Source organism: Carassius auratus, linkage group LG48F, assembly GCF_003368295.1.
Source record: "Carassius auratus strain Wakin linkage group LG48F, ASM336829v1, whole genome shotgun sequence".
Taxonomy (NCBI): domain Eukaryota; kingdom Metazoa; phylum Chordata; class Actinopteri; order Cypriniformes; family Cyprinidae; genus Carassius; species Carassius auratus.
In genome coordinates, this window is record NC_039300.1 from 745390 (window position 1) to 767470 (window position 22081).

At 42.2% G+C, this 22081-nt stretch overlaps 1 non-coding gene across 1 annotated transcript; it reads left to right on the plus strand.

The window, feature by feature from the left end:
- The first annotated feature begins 422 nt into the window (after positions 1-422).
- LOC113068708 (U2 spliceosomal RNA) lies at positions 423-606 on the plus strand. The gene has a single exon (XR_003279589.1). It is a non-coding gene; the product is annotated as a U2 spliceosomal RNA (small nuclear RNA).
- Positions 607-22081: the final 21475 nt, after the last annotated feature.

Sequence of the window (22081 nt, forward strand, 5' to 3'; positions counted from 1 at the left end):
TAGATCGAACCTGAGATCCAGTGGGGATCGAGCCTTCAGCTCCCACTCTCTGAAACTCACTGCCCGTAGCTGTGCGGACTGCTAGTAGCCTGTCCACTTTTAAATCATTGCTGAAGACTAATTTGTTTGAAGTAGCTTTTGGCACAGGGGAGCCGCCTTGATGAATGTGTTGTATTCTATGTGTACCTTTATTCTTAGCATTTTGTTATTTCATTGTTCTCATTGTATCAGTGTGTGACTGATACATTTTTTTGTGTATTTAACTGTGAAGTACTTTGGTAGGCCCTGGCCTTGGAAATGTGCTATATAAATAAATGTGACATTTACATTGACATTGACCAAATTGCATTTATTGTATTTTGTGTTTCTTAAACTAAGTGTACTTCATGGGTGCAAAAAAGGCTTTTAATAAAATGGTGACAATAAAACTCAGAGATTTTTACTCTGAATAAAAATCTGTTCTTATCAGTTTAATATCCGATACGTCCCCCATCCGGGGACTACATATTAAATTAATTTTTGGATTACAGATCTGGAGCAGGGGCTTTCTCTGTCCACTCCAGTAATGGTGTGCTTCCCCTTTTTGGGGATTGCCACTTATTGTGATGAATAGCAGAGCAAGTAATGAGGTCTGGCCTTGCAGATGCCGTGGTTGCCATTTACAGCGATCTCTCCTCTGATGCACACACTGGAGGTCTTGGGCCCTATCCACATCGAGAAGCATTTCTGTGAATATGCACAAAAATGTTTTATCTGATTTCGTCCACATGGATCTGGCGTTTCCGGAAGGTGAAACAGCATTTTCTTTTTTTTTCTTTTTTATATTGTCTTCTGGATTTATGGATCTAACCTTTTTCAACTGAGGCTTAGGAAAAGAAGAAAGATTATCAGTGCTTGAAGGGCCTGCAGCTGAATCCAGCCTTTGCACAAGACTTTTTGCCATGATAATTCACCTTTATAACCCTTTTGTGGGGGACAGAGATGCTATAACCTTTCTGGCTAGATACTGCGAGACAGTGAAAGAGGGAGAGCGCCTGAAAGCATCTGGATAGGTAAACAGAGGTATCTGGTGAAACTTTGGGCAGATCCAGCATTGCCAGGAGGACTTGTGCACCCTTCCAGGATCCTTTTTCATAGGAACAAACAGAGGATTTCTTCACTATCCGGGTAAGCCAGTGTATTGCAGGAGGTGCGGTGCTCAGGGGTTATGGGAGGGGATTTTGATATGTCCCTTGATAATGATTCGGGTAAAGAATTGGCACTTTTGGCTGCTGAGTTTTCTTTGCAAAGCTCCTTCCGGGGAGGTCGGGTGCTCACATGGCGAAGTAGCAAGCAGGAGTATTCCAGGCTGGATTATATATTTTTCCTAGTTCATGTGAGGGTACATAACTATACACAGCAGCTAATGTGGTTCTCGGATCACTGGTTTAATGGGGGTGTGGGCAGAGGTTGGGGGCATGAAGAGAGGGAGGGGAGTGTGGAGATTTAACACCTCCTTTCTAAAGGACAGAAACTTCTGTGTAGCTCTTTATAATTTAGTGGCTGGGTGGAAAAACCTGCGGGGTCTGTTTGAGAATTATGCCGCATTGTGGGAAGGTTTAAAGTAAAGATAGGTAAAGTAGATAGGTGGTCTGAGGAGCTGCAATTGCTATGCAGTGGGTGCACTGGGGAAAACGGATTCGATGGGCTAGGGCCAGGCACCTTCAGGGCGTTATAAAGGATTTTTACTGAAATGAAAGTCTTTTTTGTTGTGGTCAGGTGCACAAAAGCGCCTTTTAGATGAAAGGCCATCAAGATTTTTATTTTCCAATGTCAGGAGCTGGCAACAGCATAGTTTCATAGAGGGTTTGAGGAAGGATGGAGGGGTGGAAACAACTGTAGAGGGAATGTTGAGAGTTGTTGAGGGTTTTTACGGGGAGCTATTTAGTTGTAGAGATTCTACAGGTTGCACTAGAGAGAACTCTGGAAGAGAAGGGGAGGAAAGTATTGGAAGGCCCCCTGACACTGGAGGAAGTAAGCTCTATGATATCTTCACTCAAAGGGGGCATTGCTCCTGGGTATGATGGCCTCCCAGCAGAGTTTTATAGAACAGTTTCTCCCTGAATTGGTTCTGAGCTAGTCTGTGTCTATCAGAAAAAAGTATAGAAAGAGAGGAGCTGCCATTGACAATGAGGATGGGTTTGGTGACATTGTTACACAAGAAAGATCATAAGGCTAACAAACTGGAGGCCAATAACTTTGTTAACAACTGATTATTGGTATTGATTAAAGTTTTAAACTGATTAAAGGTATTGGCCAAGGTAATAACAGAGCGATTTAAGAAGGTGATTTTGGTGGTAGTGCATCCAGACCAAACTTGCGGAGTGCCTGGTAGGTCAGGTGGTTTAAACCTAGCTTTGGTGAGAGACATTTTGAACTGGGCGGAACAGTGGCAGCTCCCCCTGGTGATTTGAGCCTGTACCAGGAGAAAGCTTTCGACAAGGTAAGTCATACTTTTTTAATGGCCTGGTACATATGGAGTCTTCAGGTCATGGGTAATGCTGTTGTATAGTAGGGTTTCAAGCAGGATAGGGATAAATGGATATTTAGGGAGGGTGGAGCAGTTGGGTAGGGTTTGCCAGGACTGCCCTTTGTCGCCTCTGCTTTATGTTCAGTCTCTAGAGCCCCTGATGGCAGCCTTGAGGGCAGCTGATTCTTTGAAAGGCATGTATTTACCTGGAGGCAGGGGTACGTGTGCAAAGGTGTCGTCATACGCAGAAGATATGACATTGTTCCTAACCTCAGATCTGGAATTTTAGACAGCACACAAAATCCTTAAAGGCTTCTGAGGCAAGGCCTCAGGTGCACGTGTAAACGCAGGTAAATCTTCTGTAATATTTACAGACCAGTGGGCAGACAGAATAGTAGTACCAGGTGGGTATAACTTTTGTGCAGAAGAGTTGAAGATCCTAAGAATTAGCTTTTTCAGAAAAAAACAGTGCTAGGTTCAGTGGCTAGGTTCAAAGTAGCGCAATTAAAGAAAGCAAGGTGGAAGTTAAGGGGGCTATCGATGTGGGGTAGGCTGGAAGTAGTGAGGGCCGACCTACTTCCGACTTTTTAATTATTTGGCTTATATTTTTCCAGTACCTTTTTGGTATGGTAGGAAGTTGGAGAGGCTGTTTTTTTCTTTTCTTTGGAATAACAGTACTGAAATGGTGGCAAGGACACAGATGTACTGCCATGTGAAGGAGGGAGGGAGGGAGGGAGGGAGGGAGGGGAGTTCCTTGTATCCCCTTAAAAATGGATGCAATCTTCCTTTCCTCTTCTGCCCGATTAGCAACGCAAGACGCAGTGCATAAAGCAATGATTTTGGCCCAGTTTTGGATGACTTTTCTTTGAGATCTATTAGTTCATGAAGGGGAACAAAACCATGGTCAAAAAATATGCCGGCCAGAGGGTCAGAGGGTGGTAAATTTCATAGTGGGGAAACCGTGGTGTTTGGAGCAATCTTTGAAATCTATCAAAGAAAGTTGTGCCGCCATATAGAGGGAGTTTGGTCCATGTTGTAGCCTACTTATTTGACTGGATTTTGTAAAGATTTAATTTGGCTGGCTGTGCTGGGTCGGCTGCCTGTTAGGGAGCGGCTATTCAGACATTGCTAAGGGAAGTCACCAAAGTACCCAGTTCGCTGCAGCTGGACGAAACCGTGAGCATACTTTCTGGTCCTGTCCAGGGGCAGTTACATTCTGGAAGTTAGTGACTGGGAGAGGTGGGGGGAGGCTGGGGGGAGGCTGGGGGGTAGTACTATATGGTGAAGGGCTGGAAGGTTTTTTAAAGGAACGTAGAAGAGTAGTTTTGGGTGGTGGTTTCAGAAGGGAAGCATGTACTGTGGGAAAGGGAGAATTGTTTTTTAAGAATTGCAAACACCTCATTTTGGGTCAGAGACTGTTTTTTGTTACTGTTGAGTAAAATAGTACTTGAGGTGAAAGCATTTAGATGCTGTTTTGGGGGGGGGGCAAGGAAAGTATGGAGGGGGGGGGCTGAGGTAAGCGAAAGGGCTATTTTTTACTTTGGTTTTGTTTTTCAGTTTTTATTTTCATCATAGAATATCTATTTTGAAGGCAATAGAATTTTCACTTTTGAAGTGCAGATGGAATGCTTTGTTGTATAGATGTTTCCCTTATTGGGGATTGCCACTTATTGTGACAAATAGTAGAGTAAGTAATGAGGTCTGCCCATACGTCACAGATGAGGACTTAATGACTTTTCTTGGAAGATACGCTGAAGTTTTTACACCTGCAAGATATGTGAGAGAAAGTGAGGGATAATGGACTGGGAAAAGAAAATTCCAGGTTCTTATAAGAACTGAAGAGAATGGGTTGGAGGGGTTGACATAACCTTCTGCAGCTTTCTTTTAGGCATTGAGTGGGGAACAGTTCAAAACCCCCATGTAGTACACAGACAAAGTAGAAGAGGAGATGGAAATGGAGAGGAAAAGACTCTCAGCTGATGCGAGAGGGGAAGAAATCCAACTGCTCAGGAAAGCTAATAAGACGAAGATAAGACCAACTAAAAAGAGGAAGCCTGAGACTTTTCTAAAGTTGAGTTTTTCAGAGGAATCATCATCTGCAGACAGTCAAGATGGGCTTCAGATGTAAAAGAAATACTGTAAAAAAAAAAAAAAAACACTGCTCACTGTTAGCTGATGCCAGTTCATTTGAAAAGATGTTTTTCATCATTCTTCTCGTTGTGTCATCTATACTTTACTTGTGCCGCCCATATCTGCCACCATGGCAGCCTAAGGATGATAGCCACTACTATAGGAGAGGAAGAATTGTATAAACTTGTTAAATCATCTAAACCAACAACATGTATGGTAGACCCTATACCATCTAAGCTCCTAAAATAAGTGCTTCCAGAAGTCATAGGTCCTCTTTTGACTATAATTAATTCCTCATTATCATTAGGATATGTCCCCAAAACTTTCAAACTGGCTGTTAGCCTCATAAAAAAAAAACACAACTTGACCCCAAAGAACTAGTTAATTATAGACCAATCTCGAGTCTCCCTTTTCTGTCCAAGATACTAGAAAAGGTGGTATCCTCACAATTATATTCCTTCTTAGAGAAAAATAGTATATGTGAGGATTTCCAGTCAGGATTTAGACCTTATCATAGTACTGAGACTGCTCTCCTTAGAGTTACAAATGATCTGCTCTTATCATCTGATCGTGGGTGTATCTCTCTATTAGTTTTATTGGATCTTAGTGCTGCGTTTGACACAATTGACCACAACATTCTTTTGCATAGACTTGAACACTTTGTTGGCATCAGTGGAAGTGCATTAGCATGGTTTAAATCGTACTTATATGACCGCCATCAGTTCGTAGCAGTGAATGAAGATGTATCATATCGATCACAAGTGCAGTATGGAGTACCTCAAGGCTCAGTAATAGTGCCGCTACTCTTCACGCTTTATATGTTACCCTTGGGAGATATCATCAGGAAACATGGTGTTAGCTTTCACTGTTATGCTGATGATACTCAGCTCTATATTTCTTCGCGGCCCGGTGAAACACATCAATTTGAAAAACTATTCTATTTTCTTTTCATTTATTATGCAATTGTATATGTTTGTACGTGTGTGTGTGTGTGTGTGTGTGTGTGTGTATGTGTAAAGAACTCTAACTAGCTTGCTCTATTCTTTTTTTATTTTTAATCTATCTGTTTTCTTTTTATTTATTATATTATTTAAAATCCCATGCTACGTGTACTGTGTTAACCTAACTGAGACTTGTTATAGCACTTATATATCATTGCTCTTTTTGTTGTGTTTGATTGCTTCCACTTTCTTCATCTTTAAGTCACTTTGGATAAAAGCATCTGCTAAATGAATAAATGTAAATGTAAATGTAAAGATGTGGTGCTGCGCTTCTCGTTTGGTGTGCGACCCCCTAAAATAGGCCAATGTTTCATCTTTAATGAGTCGCAGCACAGGAAGAAGAGTTATGCTGATCTGTGATGTGACTCTCTTGGCATGCAGCATTGTAGCTGCATTCAGTTTTTTTTATTTTAGTGTATGCTTTCTTTTAAACTAAATTATTTCTAATTATTATTTTTACTTAATTCAAATAAATATTTTAAGAAAAAACAAATACTTAAAAAAAATCTAAATGATGATGGGGACGGTGTCACGGTGGGAAAGTGATGTAACTGGTGTTGCGGCTTTAAACCGGTAACACTGTCAACACTGTCTATTGTGGCAGGCCTATATTGAGGTCACTAGATATCAAAGCCACAACCAAGCAAATGGAAATTCTATGATGGGAAATTGATTTTTGAGGAACCAAAATGGAATTCTACAATGCAAAAAGGGTCTGGACCGGAGATTAACTATGCTATTTTTGTCAGGGAAATTTTTTTTTTATGTTTTAATATTTATTCAATGTTAAAGGAATTTTTGAAATATTGGCCAACTAAAAAGTATAAAAAGGAAAAGTATAAGCATGTACAGCACTCAATACTTAGTTGGGGCTCCTTTTGTCTGAATTACTGCAGCAATGCGGCGTGGCATGGAGTTGATCAGTCTGTGGCACTGCTCAGGTGTTATCAGACCCTAGGTTGCTCTAATAGTAGCCTTCAGCTCTTCTGCATTCTTGGGTCTGGCATATCGCATCAAGAGAGTCAAGAGGCATTTATTTGTCATTTGCATAGTTAACACTGGGGAAAACTGGGCATTGAAATGCTTGTGACGAGGCTCATACACACAGTGACAATAACAAGACATAAGACATAGACGTACATGGAGAGCACTGAGATTGAGTGACTACAGTTCCCTTAGACAGAAAGACATAGACAGAGCAGTATATACAAATAAGTGGAAGTAACAGGTACAATAGAGGTAATCAGTGTTTAGAATATATAGAGTACATAAGAAGTCCTGAGGTAGTATTATGATTACTGACGTAGAACGGTGTCTAAAAATGTCTTTGTAGTGTGACGTAGAGCTATATGTAGGAAAATTAAAGTGGCAGTGCAGATGCAATAAATAAACCTAAGAGCAGCACACATTCAGATGTATTCCTGAGTAGAGCAATGTCCAAAAGTCATTGTAGAGTGTCACAGAGAAACATTAAGGAGTATTTTTTTTAAAAAAAGTGGCAGTGCAAGGCAAGAACAATGAAGTAAACATAAGAGCAGCATGTATTCCGGTTTTTAGATGGAGGAAAGCTGATTGTTAAGTAGTCTTATGGCTTGAAGATAGAAGCTGTTCTTCAGTCTGGTTGTCCGTGAACGGATGGATCGGAAACGCCTGCCAGATGGCAGTGTGGCAAACAGGTGATGAGCAGGATGAGTGCGGTCCTTGATGATGCTGCGAGCCTTTCTCAAGCAGCTCAAGCAGCGAGTCTGATAGATGTCCTGTAAGGCTGGGAGTTTGTGTCCAATGATGAGCTCTGCTGTTCTCACCACTCGCTGAAGAGCTTTGCGGTCCAAGGAAGAGCAGTTGCCGTACCACACAGTGATGCAGCTGGTCAGAATGCTCTCTATAGTGCAGCGGTAGAAGTTAGACATGATGTTAGAGGAGATGCCAAACCTCTTCAGTCTCCGCAGGAAGTAGAGACACTGACGGGCTGTTCTCACTATGGTCTCTGAGTGAGGGCTCCAAGAAAGATCCTCAGAGATGTTAATGCCAAGGAACTTGTAGCTCTTAACTGTCTCTACTATCTCTCCGTTGATGTGAATGGGAACGTGACCCTCTCTCTGTGACTTCCTGTAGTCCACAATCATCTCCTTGGTCTTGCTAATGTTTAGAGAGAGATTGTTATCAGCACACCATGTTGTGAGTGCATTAACCTCATCTCTGTAGGATGTCTCATCGCCATTAGTGATGAGTCCTAAGATAGTTGTATCGTCAGCAAATTTGATGATGGTGTTGGAGTTATGCTTAGCAGAGCAGTTATAAGTGAACAGGGAGTACAAGAGAGGACTGAGTACACAACCCTGTGGGGCACCAGTGCTGAGTATAAGTGAGGAGGATGTGTGATTGCCAATTCTGACCACCTGGGGTCTGCCGGTCAGGAAGTCCAGGACCCAGTTACATAAGTGACTGTTAAGACCCAGATTTTTCAGTTTGGCTATAAGTTTGGTAGGGATGATGGTGTTAAATGCAGAGCTGTAATCAACAAACAGCATCCGCACATAGGTATCTCTTCCCTCCAAGTGTTCCAGGGCAGAGTGTATGGCCATTGCAATGGCGTCATCAGTGGATCTGTTTGAGCGGTAAGCAAATTGTAATGGGTCCAAGGTGTCAGGCAGAGAGGAGCAGATGTGGGATTTGACTAGTCGTTCAAAGCACTTCAAGATGACTGATGTCAGTGCTACAGGGCGGTAGTCGTTCAGACAGGAGACGGTTGTTTTCTTGGGAACAGGGATGATGGTGGTTTGCTTGAAGCATGTGGGGATCACTGTAAGTCTCAAGGAGAGGTTGAAGATGTTGGTGAAGACATCTGCTAACTGGACAGCACAGGCCCTCACGACACGTCCGTGTATGCCATCTGGACCTGGAGCTTTTAGTTTTGTCCACATGAGGCGGGATGTAAACAACTGTGAGAATGACTGAATTAAACTCCCGCGGGAGGCAGAAGGGGCGCACTTTAACGGAGAGCAGTTCGATCCCAGGGGAGCAGTGTGTAGATAAAACTGTAACATCAGTGCCCCAGCGAGTGTTCATCATAAAGCACACACCTCTTTCATGACGAAAAACGGAGAATCCAGGCGGTGTAATGGCCGTATCGGTTACCTCTGAGTGTAACCACGTCTCATAGAAAGCCAGAACGCAGCAGTTACGAATGTCCCGTTGGTACTTGATTCTTGCATTAAGTTCGTCAAGTTTGTTATCCAGAGACTTTATGTTGGCTAACAAGATGGTAGGGAGAGGAGGATTACAACTTCTTTTCCGCGATCTGCATAGAATTCCAGCACACTTGCCTTTCCTCCTTTTCCGACGGTGTCTTAGGACGCAAGCCGGCAACAGAGGGAGTGCGCAGACGCTGAAGCTGGAGTTTAGAGGCGGCGTTGTTTCCGAACTGAAGTTTAAATTTGATCGGATATCCAGTAGTGTTTGCCGATCGTATTGTATTAGAGTCTGTACTGTCTGAGCAAAAGTAAGTATACTAAGTAACACGAATAACACAAAAAAACACGAAAAAACAGCAAAGTTTGCACAGAGCGCTCGTCAACGACGCCATCGTAGCGGCACGCCGGAAGTAGAGCATCTTCCTCTTTACAATACACCATAGATTTTCAATGGAGTTAAGGTCAGGCGAGTTTGCTGGCCAATTAAGAACTGGTATACCATGGTTCTTAAACCAGATACTGGAAGCTTTGGCACTGTGTGCAGGTGCCAAGTCCTGTTGGAAAATGAAATCTGCATCTCCATAAAGTTGGTCAGCAGCAGGAAGCATGAAGTGCTCTTAAAATTCCTGTTATACGGCGTTGTGATTTTGGACCTCAGAAAACACAGTGAACCAACACCAGCAGATGACATGGCAACACAAACCATCACTGACTCTGGAAACTCTACACTGGACCTCAAGCAACGTGGATTGTGTGCCTCTTCTCTCTTCCTCCAGACTCTGGGACCCTGATGCCAAATTTACTTTCATCAGAGAACATAACTGTTCACCACTCAGCTCCAGTCCTTTTTGAAGTGAGACGCTTCTGACACAGTCTGTTGTTCAAGAGTGACTTGACACAAAGAATGCGACAGCTGAATCCCATGTCTACACACACCAGCTGCAGTACACTCTTTGTGAATCTCCCCCACATTTTGTAACCCATTGAATGGGTTTTGTTTCAAAATACTCTCCAGTGTGCGGTTATCCCTATTGCTTGTACACTTTTTTCTACCACATCCTTTTCCTTTTCCCTTCGCCTCTCTATTAATGTGCTAGGACACAGAGCTCTGTGAACAGCCAGCCTCTTTTTCAATGACCTTTTGTGTCTTTGCCTCCTTGTGCAAGGTGTCAATGATCATTTTGGGGACAACTGTCAAGTCAACAGTCTTCCCCATGCTTGTGTAGCCTACAGAACTAGACTGAGAGACCATTTAAGGCCTTTGCAGGTGTTTTGAGTTAATTAGCTGACTAAAATGTGGACCCAGGTATCTTCAATATTGAACCTTTTCACAATATTCAAATTTTCTGAGATACTGAATTTTAGATTTTCCTTAGTTGTCAGTTATAAACATTAAAATGAAAAGAAATAAACATTTGAGATATATCAGTCTGTGTGTAATAAATGAATATAATATACATGTTTCACTTTTTGAATGGAGTTAGTTAAACTTTTTGATGATATTTTAATTATATGAACAGCACCTGTATATGTTACCCTTGGGAGATTTCATCCGGAAGCACGATAATAGGTTTCACTGTTATGCTGATGATAATCAGCATTATATTTCTTTGCGGTCCGGTGAAACACACCAATTTGAAAAATGAATGGAATGCATAGTCGATATAAAAAACTGGATGAAGAGTAATTTCTTAATGCTAAATTCTGAAAAGAACAGGTGTTAATTATCGGACCTAAAAACCTATTGTTTGTTCCCTTTATAAGTTCAGTAACCAGTGTCTCATGTTGTCAGATCGTTGTGCTTCCCGGTGTGTTCCTGTACCTGTACCTGTACCTGTACCTGTTCCTGTTCCTGTGTCTGTCTAGTTGGATTGGATTCCCCGTGTCGTTGTAGTATTCATCCCCGGATTATTTACTCAGCAGTGGATCACTGAGCACCGTCACAAGGGTTTCTACACTGACCGGAATACCATTCAAGGGATCATCACTGGACTGAGCACCTTCACCAGTTATCCACCGAGGTCCCTGCGTCACAGTTCCATCCTGCGTTGTGTCCGCCCGCATCTTCTGCTGTGGGGAGATCATCATTGTTCAATGTTCTGACCATTGTGCTGAGTACTAATAAATAGCGTTTTGCATTTACATCCTGTTTCTGTCTTATGTAACAGAACGATCTGACCAATTATGGATGTAGCAGGCGCTACGACTTGGGACGAGTTCTAGGCTCGAAGCATCGCAAGAATGGACACTCAAGAGGAGAACTTCTCTATCACAGGACGGGCGGTCCAAGCACTTGTGACACAGGTGTCCGAGCTCACCCAACAAATACAACAGCTAAGAGTTCCCATTGCGCCGCCCACACCGCCAGTTCAGCCCTCTCCACCAGAGACGCGGCCGCTGCGAGAACTGAGACTGCCTACACCGGAAGGATATGCAGGTGAACCAGAGTTTTGCAGAGCATTTTTGACCCGATGTTCTATGCACTTTGCATTACAGTCACAGATGTTCAATCAGGAACAGTCCAAAGTGGCGTTTGTGTTGACGCTGTTATCGGGCAAGGCGGTCTCTGGGGAACGGCGGTGTGGGTGAATCAATATGGTTGACCAATTCATATGTTTACCTGGATGACATATTGATCTTTTCGTCTTCTCTCCAGGAACACGTTCAGCATGTCAGACGAGTGCTTCAGAGGTTGCTAGAGAATGGGCTTTTTGTCAAGGTGGAGAAATGCGTTTTTCATGCACAGTCTGTTCCCTTTCTAGGGTACATCGTCTCGTCTGAGGGAATGCGTATGGATCCTGACAAGGTTAAGGCTGTGATAGATTGGCCAAGTCCAGATTCCCGTAAGGCCCTACAAGGGTTTCTGGGATTTGCCAATTTTTATCAGCGTTTTATTCGCAACTTCTTTCCCAGTTTCTGCAGTTCTTTCCCAACGTTCTTCCACAGACGACAAGATGCATCCTTGCGCGTTTTTGTCTCATTGTTTGTCACCTGCCGAACGTAACTATGACATTGGTAACAGAGAGTTGTTGGCAGTCAAGTTAGCACTGGAGGAATGGCGTCACTGGTTAGAAGGGTCAGGGGTATCTTTTATCATTTGGACCGATCACAAGAACCTAGAATATATTAGTACCGCTAAAAGACTCAACTCTAGGCAGGCTCGGTGGGCACTTTTTTTCGGATGTTTTGACTTTTCTCTTTCGTACTGCCCGGGTTCCAAAAACATCAAACCCGATTATTTTTCTCATATTTTTGACTATTCCGAATGCCCGTCTACTCCCGAGTGTATTTTTCCAGAGACATTAGTGGTCTCCACTCTCAGATGAGAGGTCAAATCAAAGGTTATGAAGTCCTTAGAAGGGGTAATGCCTCCGCCCGATTGCCAACCGAACCAGTTGTTTGTGCCAGAGGAGTATCGGTCTGACGTCAGTCAGTGGGGTCATTGTTCCAGTATAGCGTGTCATCCAGGAGTAAATCGCACCAGTTTTTTGGTGAAGCAACGATTCTGGTGGCCATTTATGGCTCGCGACATCCGCAGCTTTGTTTTGGCCTGCTCTGTTTGTGCCACTGGTAAGACTTCCAATCGACCCCCAGATGGGTTACTCCAACTTTAACTGTCATTTTGCATTATGTGCACACTGTTTTCCTTATGAATGTTTTTCAGTTGCTTTGACGCAATGTACTTTATTTAAAGCGCTATATAAATAAAGACTTGACTTGAGTTGACTAGTGATCTAAAACAATGGCCCAGCACCCGAAGCTGTGGGTATGAGGTGACCAGACGTTCCATTTTTCCCAGGAGTCACAATTCATTGGCGATTAACCTGCTAGCCAGCACCCCACATTATTGGACACAGCTGAAAGTGCTCTACCTAACTTATAATTGTAACAGTTTCCTACTTCAGTGTGTTACAAACATAATTTTGGTGTCTTTGGAAAGAAGACCCCCTTTGGGCTTTACTTTTTATCAACCAGATTTGATAATGCTCAAAAATATTAAAAGTTATAGACACTGAAGCGCTTTTTTTTTTTTTTTTTTACCACACTTAAATATTTTTTATTTGATATAAAAATACATGAAATGAGTCCTGGAGCAATCTAGAAAAGTAATGGGTTGAAAGCCACATGTCTCATGAGTTTCTATTTCAAATCTGAATAAGATATCATAAAAAATTAGACCCCTGCAAATATTTTTATGAGACTATGTCTACACCCCCACCCCCCCAAATATAAGAAAATATATTTCCCAATAGTATTGAAGGCTTCTACAAACTATTTAGTCAGTAAACATACCACTGCATAGTATTTTTTCAATTATAAAATAGAGTTTAGGTGCCAAATAGGAAAAGGATCTGCTGCCCACAGAGTTTTGAGAATGTAGCGGACGTAGAGGATTATAATGTAAAAGGAGTTCATTGAAATACTGAGGTGCTAAACCATTCAGGGCTTTATAAGTAATAAGCAATATTTTAAAATCTATACGATGTTTGAAAGTTTAGATTAGATTAGATTAGATTCAACTTTATTGTCATAATGCAGAGTAAAAGTACAGAGCTAATGAAACGGAGTTAGCACCTAACCAGAAGTGCAAGAATATAGTGTTATATATACATAAAAGTGCAGAGTAAGTAAAGCTTATGATATACAGAATGTACAGTGGAGTTGCTATATACAATATTGATCAGAGTATATACAGAATATAAATATGAATGTCATGTAGGGATTGTATGTACATTATGAACAGAGCAAAGAAGGATTATATATACATTATGAATAGCAGGAACTTGAGAACAGTGTGAGTGTGAGTGTGCAAAAGTATTGTTTAACAATTATATGCAAAATAACAGTAGTGCAATTATATTTTTTGTAGAATAGTTTACTGTGCTTGTACAGTAACAGCTTTAGACAGTTTATAGTGTAATGGATTTAACCATGTGCAGTCTGTGCAAAATATGAGTAGTGCAATACATGTATGTAAAGTACTGTGACCAGTGCAGTAAAAGAGCAGGTGCAGGTTAGATTGGTGGTGTGGCGTTCAGGAGTGTCACAGCCTCAGGAAAGAAGCTCTTCCTGAGCCTACTAGTTCGAGAGCCTAGGCTCCTGTAACGCCTGCCGGATGGAAGGAGGGTGAAAAGTCCATGGTTAGGGTGAGAGGCATCCTTGATGATGTTTCTTGCCCTGCCCAAACAGCGCTTCTGATAAATGTTCTCGATGGAGGTTAACTGGGTGCCGGTGATCCGTTGAGCAGTTTTCACCACCCGCTGGAGTGCTTTGCGGTCAGATGCAGAGATATTGCTGTACCACACTGAGATGCAGTTTGTGAGTCTCAATGGTACAGCGGTAGTATTCAGAAAGGATCCTAGGACTGAGGTAAGAAGTAAAGGCGCTGCTGAGCCTTTTTGACAAGGGTGGAGGTGTTTAGGGACCAGGTGAGGTCATCTGAGATGTGGATGCCAAGGAACTTGAAACTCGACACATGCTCCACTACAGCTCCGTTGATGTAGATGGGTGTGTGTGCATGATTCCTAGTCCGCCTGAAGTCCACAATGATCTCCTTAGTCTTCTGGGTGTTTAGTTCCAGGTTGTTGGTGGCACACCACACAGCCAGGTGCTGCACCTCATCCCTGTAGGCTGACTCATCGTCATCCTTGATCAGACCTTCCACCGTGGTGTCATCTGCTAATTTGATTATGGTGTTGGAGCCATAAACAGGAACACAGTCATGGGTGAATAGGGAGTACAGGAGAGGGCTAAGTACGCAGCCTTGTGGCATTCCAGTGTTCAGGGTTATGATGGAGGAGGAGAGGTTATCTAACTTAACAGACTGAGGTCTGTTAGTCAGAAAATCTAGAATCCAGTTGCAGATGGGTGTGCTGATTCCAAGATGGCTGAGTTTGGAGATCAGCTTGGAGGGGATTACCGTATTAAATGCAGAACTGAAATCTATGAACAGCAATCTCACATGTGTGTTCTGACTGTCCAGGTGGGTGAGGGCAGAGTGAAGTGCCGTTGAGATGGCGTCCTCTGTTGACCTATTGTTGCGATAGGCAAATTGGAATGGGTCTAATGTAGCAGGAAGACAGGATTTTAAGTGGGATGCGACCAGTTTCTCAAAGCACTTGGCAATGATGGGGGTGAGTGCAACAGGACGGAAGTCGTTAGGGACCGAGGCAGTGGAGTGCTTCGGTACAGGCACAATGGTGGAGGTTTTGAAGTAAGTGGGGACAGTTGTTTGGGTCAGGGACAGATTGAAAATGTCTGTGAAGACCTCAGCCAGCTGCTCTGCACAGGCTTTAAGCACACGACCAGGTATTCTGTCAGGGCCAGCTGCTTTCCGTCCATTCACTTTACGCAGAGTGGAGTAAACATCTGATGTGGAGAGTGTGAGAGGCAGTTCACTGGGTTGATGCTCAGCTTTGAGTGAGATCTCCTTATTATTTTTATCAAAGCAAACATAAAAGTGATTGAGCTCGTCTGGGAGGGAGGCAGAGCTGGAGGGGGGCACAGAGTTAGGTGGTTTGTAATCTGTGATAGATTGTATGCCTTGCCACATACGCCAGGGGTCTGAAGAATTGAAGTGTTCTTCAATCCTCTGTTTATGTGTGAGTTTGGCCTGGCAGATACCCTTCCTCAGGTTGGCTCTGGCTGAGCTGTAAGCCTCCTGGTCTCCAGACCTGAAGGCTGCATCTCTTGCTTTGACCAGGAGGCGAACCTCTCTGTTCATCCAGGGCTTCTGATTGGGGAAAATTTTTATTTTTTTGAGTGTGGTCACTCTGCTTACACATCTGTTGATGTGCTCCAGGACAGAGTTTGTGTAAGTGTCAATGTTAATCTGAGAGTTTGTGGTGGCCTGGGCAGCAAACTCACTCCAGTCTGTGTGCTGGAACTGATTTTGAAGAGTGGAGTCTGCACCTTCCAGCCAGATTTTAACAGTCCTTATTGTAGGTTTAACACATTTGATGACCGGGGTATACTTGGGGAGCAGGAACAAAGAGAGGTGGTCTGACTGACCCAGATGGGGGAGGGGTGTGACTTTGTAGGCATCAGTCACATTAGAATAAACGTGGTCCGGTGTTTTATCTCCCCTTGTAGTGCAGGAGACATTTTGATGAAATTTAGGGAGAACAGATCTTAAAGTGCAGTGATTGAAGTCCCCAGCAACAATAAAGGCTCAGCACAAAGTTCTTTCATAGCCACGTTAGCATTAGCGTCCGGAGGTACATAAACTGCAGCAGCAAGAATGCAAGTAAACTCACGTGGTAGATAGAATGGCCTGCACTTGATAATCAGGAACTCTAGATCAGCAGAGCAGTAGGTGTCAACAATGACAGAGTCTTTACACCATGATTTGTTAACATAAATGCGGTAACGGATATGCAGATCATCGATTCATGTGTTTAATTCAGATTTTCCAAATGAAACTCTTTTTGCACCAAGTGCCTGGCCTGGCGCCAGCCTGGCTGGACTTAAATTATTTACGATGCCCATGCGAGCTTCAAAGAAGAAATGAAAACTCCCAACCACATTCCAACATACACAAAAGGAAACCTTTCGTAAAGTTCCTTACTTTTGTAAGTACTTATTAATATGTATTTTAAATATGTTTATGGATTGCATAAAATGGTTAATCCTTGTTAGCTTATACTTTAGGAAATGTTCTCCTCAGCCTGGCTTTTTCTCAAATAGTCATGTGTATGTAACCCCCACTTTTGCAGGTCGTAAAAGTTTACGACCACACAGGACAGGAGAGAAGCCAAATCACTGGCTTCTTTTGAACAATGCATTCTATGGAATGTATTCATTAACTACATGTTTTACGTATTCCCTTTTGGTACATTAGATGTTTCCCATATAAATTGGGAAACATCTGCAGTGTTATCATGTGTTAATCAAATCTTTAAATATGTGTAATTCTGCATTTGAATGTAACTTCATGTTTTGATCATATATATATTATGCTTAGTATCTTTGTGATCGTCATGCTCTGACAGACCCATTTATCTAGAGCAAAGTAATGAAAAATGTATGTTATCTGAATTACAAACTTGCTAGAATAATCCCTGGAATTTGGACAAGCCCTAGATCTCCAGGGGGGCTGTCTTCACAGAGACAAAGGAACTTTTCCCTCCGCTTCAGATCGCAGACTTTCATTGGCTGTTTACGCGGAAAAGGGGCGTGAACCATTTCAAGCCATAAGAACGACCGAACAAGGTCCGCCCTCCCTCTTCTTCTCCGTCTCCGTTCTCGGACACGCTGCTCTCCTGTGCGACCAACGTTGCTTCCGCGCGGCCTTTAGCACAGGGGCTGAGAGAAAAAGCCATTTTAATGGCTCCTTTGGAAGTTTTCGTTTTTGTTGTTTCTTTTCTTTTCTTTACTAAGTTTATTCAACTATTCGCCTCTCCACGCAAGGAAGACGAATTCTGGAACATTGTTTGTTGAACCTTTCAAATACTGCGCGAGGACAGAACAAAGGACCACGTGCTCCACGCTCACGCCAAGATCAAGCGCAGCGTGCACGCGCGTCACATGGCCTCCGGCACACGCCACGCACATTTGGACATTTTGCAAGTATCACTTTCTCTATGGAGATTTAAATGCTGCTTTAAATTGTTGCTATGATCTGATTTGTTGTTGGCTTCCAAAAGTTACTGACTATGATTTTCATACCTGAGCTCCTTATGTGATCTCATTCTATTTTCTCTCTCTCTCTCTCTCTCTCTCTCTCTCTCTCTTTTTTGGATTCGTTATGTATTGTATAAAGCTTACTGTTTGTATTGTCGTACGCATATTTACTCTGTGTGATTTGTAGTTTGATGTATTACTAGTTTAATTATTAAAAACCCATATACTGACGATTGGCTTGGACTCCACCCCACTCACATTACGAGTCACTGAGATGTCTGATCTATAGCTACAAGCTTTAAATTTAGAAACTAAATTTATCATAAGGATAGGATAATGTTTTCATGGCCAGAGAATATTTTTCCTTGAATTATAAGGCATGATAACTTTATTGAAAATTGATAGGTCAACAGTGGTCTGCTAGACAAACCGCTGTTTGATTTGCAGTAATTTACAGTAAGAGCTATCACAACAATTGATATGAAGAATGGAATATTGACATATTAATGAGTAAATTACAATGCCCTGTAATTATTTATTGATATAGGCAAATTGAGCTATTTTTCATAATCAATCAAATTTAATGTAACTGTCATCTGAGATCTAAATTAATCATATTCCTGATTAATTATTCAAATTCCCTATATATCATTTGAGTTAATTATTCTGTAAAACTCATTGTTGCTACAGAATTGGTGGAGAATGCGGGCATATCAAACTTCGTTTTGTGAGCAATCAATCTATGTATATGGTTTTTAATAATTTCTGCACGTGCGCTATGAAATTATGTAATGTTACTTGTGAGATAAGTCGCAAGACGCGAACTCACTCAACTGACTGAGGCAAAAAGCTGGTCAGTCAGCGCGCTAGATATTTGTAGAAACTTAACAGTATAGTCACTGTTATTTTTAATGAAAGTAAACTGCAGTATAATGTTAAAAGTATCCTGTTAAAAAAGACCAAAATCTTTTTACAGTGAGAACATTTTAATATGAATAATTAAAAGATAAAGAAATCTTTTATTAGTTGCAACATGTAAATCTTGCTTATTAAATATCGTTATTGAATTCGTGGTAAACCACAGTAATATTCAAAAATATAAACGATAAAAACTCCTGGTCTAAAATTGGCTTAGCTACCCGATTTTTAAACCTAAAACATTTAAATCATAAGTGCTATTTTGATAAATGTTTATTGGAGTCAACAGTTGGAAAATTCCTGTTTTTATTACAGTTGTGTTTTGGAAGTGAACGGATCCTTCTTCAACCTATGTTAATATAGCACCTCAGAGATTAAAACCTTTGGTTTGTTACTTGTGATTTTTGATGGAGAAAATCAGCCTGACAAACGATCAGATAATTTCTAAGTCATATTGAAATTGTAATTCCGCTATCTAAACACCAGAGGGAACGTGTGGGTTAGAAATTTCAGGGTACGCCCTGCTTTCTGATTCCAGCTTGCATGAGTGCAAAGCTGCCAACCTGTGGCCATTTCAGATAATGCGCTCTGATTGCTAATTTATAATCCCCTGTGATGTATTTTTGAATTAGATGTCTAAATTCTCGATAATTATTTGCATTTACAGCTTTGCTCGTGCGAATATTATTACAGGGAAACAAAAGAATGTTCCCTGCCTTTGACTGTTTACATTTACTTTGAGTTTGGTTCAAACATGATTTGAATTAAAATGTAATTGTTAATAGTGGAAATCTAGATGTGTCAGGTCAACCACTGATTGACCCACTTAGAAGGTAAGCCATCTAGTGGCAGCCTCCTGTTAAATCGACTAACAGACCTCTATTTTTTTCACATGTCCACTTTTACCCTTTTTGATTAATCTCACCCTGTTTGATTAATTTCATAACTATTAATGATAACTTACAAGCTATCATGGGTTATTATAGGATATTATTCAGATTTTCCTTTTAATTCATACGTGCTTATTTTAAATTTTGATTTAAACCAGTTTTGAATTTTTAATTTGAATTAAGTTTTCTGCTCAGCAGGTTAAAGACAGAGAAGCAGCACTCCCCCCCCCTTGTGGTGAAAACCAGATACTCCTTCTCCCTTGTTTCATTCCTGCCTTTTAATTTGATGTTTATTATTTTTCTTCTCTCTTTTGACTTAGGTTATTTTGATAATTACCATTATTATCATAATCCCTTTGTTTTGTTTTATTATTATTAGGTAAAGTTGTTACCTCTCCTCTCTACATATATAGTTACTCAATTGATGTTAAACAAACCAAACCTTAATTAACTTTAAGTTTCCTTTGTTCATCCTTTGTGTATTTGATTGTAGAACTCCCTCGGTGATTGGACAGTCATCTCAGGTTTCCAGTGAGCAAGGCTGCCCGAACGGTGTTACCGATACTGGCTGCGAGTGAAACTCGGTTCCTCTTGTCTCAAGAGACATCAGCAATTTTGGCACTCCAAAGGTTGTGCTAAAAGTCACAAGCCGTTCGAGACGGCGCCACGCCAGAGTAACGGAGGACCAGGGACTGTTCGACTGTTGTCCGGTTGAGTGTTTGGGGAGCACCGGAGAGGTTGACCAAGCCACTGGTTTCCACCTGAATGACTTCAATTCACCCAGGTGAACTCAATATGATAAAACCCATCCACTTATTATAAGCCACAGAATATTAGATATTCCCCCGGATATATTTTAAGTGTTTAACCCTTTTGCTTCTTTAAGCCACACCATATTTCTAGGTTTCCTACCCAGATAGCCCACTCACCTGTTGGCCCTATCTTAAAACCTAGCAGTAGGCTTAGGCCTCCTTATTCCCACTAACACATTGTGTTTCTATTGTTTTTCATCTCATTTCAAGTGTTGTGTTTCACTTTGATCTTTTTCTACCCTCTGTTCTGTTGTGATTTGTTTCTTTCATTTCACATAGAGACAGTAACCTGGGAGCCACCAACGAAGTTAAATAGTAGAGCGACCACCAGCAGCCGGTGTCATCACACGACCCGCTAGGCTACTGCCTGTCAAATCTCCATTTCAGGTCCTTCGTTGACCCAAGTTAATTGGCTACTTAACTGTCTGACTGTTTGCATCAGTCAGCCCCAAAATTCTCATAAACGGCACAGCCCGTATGAATATAGCTCGTTAAACGTAGAACGAACTTGCATTGGTCTTTTTGTGTGTGTGTGCTGTGTTTCTCTCGCCGACAGAGAATCAGGATGTTCCAGGCATCCAGTCCAGCAGTCCACGGGGGCCACCTCTCGACATGGTTGAAAGCAGTGACGACCCCCTTCCTGCCCAAGGACGCCAGTAACCTGCAGCACCCAGAGCAACTAGACACCGATCTAGATGAACTGATGGCACGCGATCCAAACCAAAGCGACTACTACAGAGAACTCGCCAGGATCTTCGGAAGCCTAGTTCACATTCTTGTCGCCCAGGCACGGCTCAGTGAATGGAGCAACATCGCGGAGGAGTCCTGGAAGGACCAGGCCCCAACCCAGAGTCATCTTGATCAGCTCCTCCTCGAGACCCAGAACCAGCGCGTGAAAGAGGACGACACAGATCCAGAGCTACAGAAAGGAGTTGAAAGACTTCACAATGCCCTGCAAGATCTTCGCCTCGACACAGATCAAAGAGAACAGCTGGAGAGAGAAGCCAGAAAAGAACTCAACAAAAAACTCCAGCAAGGCGACGCTCTCCTAAAAAGAGCAGAGACTGAACTGAAAGAAAGAGACTATAAAACCTGGGCCTGCAAAACACACTTGCAAGCGGCCCGAGCTAAATTCAACAAGCTTACTCTGCAGAGAGATGAGCTCCAAGATGAACTTGACACTGTTCACACAGAACTGAGACAATCTCACAGATTACAGAGTGGCTGCATCGGAGAAACGCACACCACAAAGCTTCTCCTGGCCCGCCACTCCAACCCTTTCAGCCAAGAACCCAGAGCTGGAAAAGGGGGTGTAAGCTCACGGCTCAAGAAATCACCAGCCAGCTTACAAGAACACCTGTCAACAACGGAGGGAAGAGAACCCTTCCAGAGAAGGCATGTCACCAAACCCTGCACTGCTCACAGAGAACTTCACAAGCTAGCCAGAAGCATCTCTACATTCAATCCAGATCCTGCAGGAGGACATGACGTGCATGCTTCTTTACAAGCCATTGACTTTCATTTGCAAACTGTCGCCAACATGACAGATGTGAACACATTGTACCTGTTAAAAATCACGTCCAGCCGTGATGTGCATTGCTTTCTGGATCGTCAACCAGAGACTGTCAAAGCGTACTACCAGCAACTGCTACAGACTTTGATTCTTGAATTCTCTGATCCAAACTCAGACCATGGACTCCTTGTTGCTATGGACCTCAAACAGGGCCGATTTGAAAACCCACAGACTTTCTGTAGTCAGCTACGAAAAGCCTACTTCGGAGCATGCAACGAACCAGGTATGGAACAGGATGTCAACTTAACAACTCTGTTCCTCCTAAACCTACATGCCAGTTTGAGTTTTCATCTCAGAGTCCCAGCGTGTCCACGTAACAGAACTACACAAGAGTTAAGGAACTTAGTCCACAAAGCTTGCACCAAGCAAAAGACTATTTGTGAAAAGAATGTGAAAAACCCCAATGTCTCTGCCTCTGAGCACTGCTTGGAG